The sequence below is a fragment of the Emydura macquarii genome, unplaced genomic scaffold, assembly GCF_026122565.2.
Source record: "Emydura macquarii macquarii isolate MOO-44397 ecotype Brisbane River unplaced genomic scaffold, CSIRO-AGI_Emac_v2 contig_1045, whole genome shotgun sequence".
Lineage (NCBI taxonomy): Eukaryota > Metazoa > Chordata > Testudines > Chelidae > Emydura > Emydura macquarii.
This window is the reverse complement of record NW_027131182.1, coordinates 18,504,474-18,508,767: the sequence shown is the minus strand read 5'-3', so window position 1 is coordinate 18,508,767 and position 4,294 is coordinate 18,504,474. Positions and strand designations below refer to the sequence as shown.

At 44.4% G+C, this 4,294-nt stretch overlaps 1 long non-coding RNA gene across 1 annotated transcript; it reads left to right on the top strand.

Moving 5' to 3' along the window:
• The first annotated feature begins 1,058 nt into the window (after positions 1–1,058).
• On the top strand, positions 1,059–3,716 carry LOC137151319 (uncharacterized). The gene is made up of 3 exons (XR_010919249.1): positions 1,059–1,568; positions 2,914–2,958; positions 3,221–3,716. It is a non-coding gene; the product is annotated as an uncharacterized lncRNA (long non-coding RNA).
• Positions 3,717–4,294: the final 578 nt, after the last annotated feature.

Here is a 4,294-nt window from a genome sequence, read left to right as displayed (position 1 = left end):
AGAACAGTCCATCCTCTCATTATTTTGTCCACCAATTAGGCCTAATTTCCAGCATACCAATTTTTGTTCATTGATTTCTGATCCCACAGTACTCTTGTTTACCAGGCATGCTTTTATCACAGCCCTTGAGTTAGGCCTTTTTGTTCACACTGAGTTTATTTTGTATCCCTCTTGTACCTTTTCCCACAAATATTTATTGTTATAGGTTATTGTGACATTTTATGAACTTTCACTTGCTTTTTCACAGCTGAGCTCACAAGTAGGGAATATCTGTAGGCCCAAATATTACAACCCATCCTTCACCCTCCCATGCTTGGAGCCAGCTAGTATAAATGGAGAGGGGGAAAAATAAATGGAGAGGGGGCAGCCAGGAAATGTGCTGACTCAGCTCACTTGCCCCACGAGAAGCCTTGACTGGCAGGGTTCCTGTGAACCCTGCAGCTGTAGTTTAAAATCTGTTCACTTTCCCGGTAGCAAGCCTGCACGGTGGTGGTAGTGGTACCACTGCCTGTCCATCCCCAGCATATTTCCAGCTCCCTATATCCAGAGGGGGTGAATCAAGCCCATTCTGATCACATTTCACAACAGCCCAGGATGGTAGTTGTAAGTGCTGTTATCCCCCATTTCACAGATGAGGAATTTTTGGCAAAGAGCTTAGTCATTTACCCAAGGCCACAGAAGGGAATCAGTGTTAGAGGCAGGATTTTTCAAACACAGGTGTTCCCTATTTGCAACAGATCAAGAATAGCATAAAACATTTGCTGTCCTCAGTTACTCAGCAAAGCCTGCCTTTGGCAGTGCAAGAAGCAGATGATCACCTCTTTCAAACGAAAGGTGAGGGGAGCAGAAGGAAAGGTGGGTTCTAGGGTGCCATTACTATTTTTATAGTCCATGTTTCATGGGTGGGTGGTGTTCAGATACTCAGAAGATATAAAGGCCCTGTCCCCAATCACTGACTAGGCCATGGTGGTGATGGTGATGACTCATCCGACCCCTGCACCTTCTCTTCCCTTCTACTTAGTTCTGTTTTGCTTTGTTTCTACAGGTAGAGTGGGATTTTTACCTAACAGGAACCTCTCCATCTCCCTGCAGAGAACTGGATTATGAGCCACGGAGACATCACTTCAGGCCTCTTTAAGTCTCTTTCCCAGCTCATGTTATCTGATGTTGCTAATGTTATTTGAATGGGCCTGGCTGCCTTAGATGGCATTTGGGCAAGTCAGCATTACTGCACACTTCCCTATATTCCCCTCTAGGGAGGGAAAAGATCTAAGAAAATGTATAAACCTTTACATGGCGGCTTTATGGGAAAGGATCCATTTGGAGCAAGAAGCAGCCGCACACTGGAGTGAGCTGCGGTGGAGGGAAAAGCAGAGTAAAGCAATGGTTACTGTCAATATCTGCTTCCAACATGACTGTAACTCCACAACCAACTGTAAAGAAGCGTGGCTTCCCTCTCACTCTCTCTTCAGTGCGGAATGACAAGTAAAAAAATGCATGCGGTATCTGCTTGTCTGGTTCTGGTCACCAGCCAGATTTATAGGCCGGAGAAGACAACCTTAATCAAGGTGAGACAAGAATCATGATGTATCTCCTCAATAAATCCTGTGATTAACTTCAAGTAACTTCAATAAATAATAAGGGCCAGATTGTGCCATTAGGACTAACTCCCCAATGGAGGTTGGGGCTGAGCTGCCGCAGCCCAGAGGAATAATCAAGTCAGGGGGAATAATCAAGTGTGCCGAGGGGAGTCAAATGGGGCTCCACAGAGGCATAGGGGTCTGTCCACACAATGTACTGTTGCAGGATAATGGCCTAAATCTGGCCCTAGAAACAAATAATACCCATAGGCCTTCACTTTCTTAGGTAATAAATTCACCTGCCCTTTTCTTTAGAAACCGAAAAAAGAAGAAAGCATCTATTGAATGGCAAAAATAGTTAGTGAAATACATTAATATGTGTCCTCAGATTTAATTAGTTGATGCAATTGGACAGTAACTGCTGTTAAACATTATACAGGTCTAGTCTCTGCTCAGTGTATGCATTTAACCTGTTTAATGTTAGTTGGATTTACTGTACATGTATCAAGAGAAGAAGAGACCCTGGTGTAGGAACCGTGACCTATCATTAAAGTTAAGATTTTGCCATGGTTATTTTTAGTAAAGGGCGTTGGCAATAAACAAAAATTCACAGGAGCCTCTGACTTATCTGTGACTTTTACTAAAAATAACCAGGGGCCAGGGCTGAGGGATGGGGAGAGGAATGACAGCTGGAGCCCCATGGGGGGGACTGACAGCCCCAGCTCCACCGCCACAGGTGGGGTGCACAGCCCTGGCTTTGGCCCACCCACAGTGGGATGGGCTGAGAGGGCACACTGCTCTGACTCCAGCACAGCCACAGCTTTGCGGGGGGAACAAGGAGGTGCACAGCTCCGGCTCCAGCCCCAACCGCAGCCACAGAGCGGAGGTGCACAACCATGGCCACCGCCACGGAGTAGGAATGCACAGTCTTGGCCACAGTTGCCGGGGGGTATGCAGCCCCGCTGACAGTCAAAGCTGAAGAAGTCCCAGAGGTCTGGTGAAGTCACAGAGTCCGTGACCAAATTGTATCCTTATCTATCGTTATCATTGACTTTGTACATCCCCAACAGGATGCGTTTGCTTTGATTTTAAAGAAGATTCTTAACTGGGTTAACCAGGCTTTCAAAGCACACTGTAGCAGTTCGATGGGGTAATTTTAACACATCCGTTCCACTCAGCTTAAAATGCTGATTTGGAGGCGACCAGTAGGTTTTCTGTTACATAAATCAGGACTGAGAAATTCCCCTAGCCTTTTTTGTAACTAATGGCTTTTTGAAGAAGGCCTGGGCTGACAGCAATGTATGTAGTGCCGTTAAACTCCTCTCTCCTCCAGGGAACAGACACTGGAGTTGTAGCTGGGACAATGACTTCCATGAAGGTAGGAAATGACTTGCTCTGCTTTTCTAGTGTGACTGATAAGAAGGGGAACTAGGTGTCAGGCTCCATGTGTGTTCTGGTTCTGTAACTAACATGGATGGGCCCATGAAAAAGGATCCTGGCTTGCTGGAATGAATGTTTGGGAGTAAGTCTAGTTCGTTTTGGAGAAAAAGAGGTAGTGTTTCCTATACTTGGATGCTAAGTCCACATATTTGTTTGTATGTTTTAAAGTGATGTTTTTGGCTCCTGCTCTGTGTTTTCAGGGATAAATCACCCAATAATTAGAAGAATGTTTGATAACTTTTTATCCCAGCACGGATCGTATCTACTGCCTCTGCAACGTGTCATTCCAAATGCGATCACCATACTTCTGACAATCAGTACCAAGTATGGCAAATATGAAAAGCTAATGTGTTTTGGAAGCGATGATGGGCCCAATCCTTCTACCACTGAAGTCAACTCCTATTGACTGGAACTGATAGAAAAAATTTCCATCTAAACATTGTATGCATGGAAAAATGGTTTTTCTATGAAACAGAAACATTCACTAGTAAAATGCCAAAAACTGAACACCTAAAAAACTGATTTATTTGTTTGTTTTCATTCACCTGGTTTCATCCCAACTTATTCCAATATAAAAGAAAGGAGTAAAAAAAAAAAAAAAAAAAGACAACCTACAGGCATTAGGGGCCATAGAAAGGAGCGCTCCATGATGAAGGATTTCTCTTCTCCCTCCCGGTACACTGTAAGATAGCTAATAGTTTTCCTAAAAACAACATTCTCTGACTCACACTTAACAGAATTATGCTACACATTCTGGTGGGGCAGCAAACTCTTTCCAACAACCCTGTACAGATCTGAGTGTGACTGAGATTAGGATGGCCATCGCTTTTCTCACACTTTATCAAAACCTACTTGGCAGTTCAGCTGATTTCATTCTAATGTCATTTTGATTTCTGTGCCTTTTGGTTAATGACGTAATATAATTCCTTAGCTGCCACCAGAGAGCAATGACTGCTGGAGTCCAGCACTGACAGCCATGGAAGCCTTCCCACAGAGAACTGGAGGGTCAAGAGTGTGGCTGTGGCCTCTCCAAATCACCAAGTCCAGTTGAAAGAGCGCGTGCAGTTCTTTTCAGAGGTCATAGCTAGGCCCTGTCTGACTTAGAGTCCACCACCACATACAGAGGCCTGAGTCAAGCAAAATACCCCATATCCATAAAAGTATTTAGGATCCTAATTCTCACTGATTTCAATGTGAGTTACACACCTAAATACCTGGGCCTATGCTTCTGGGAGGTCCTGGCAATATATCTTGTTACTTTCATACCACAGCCA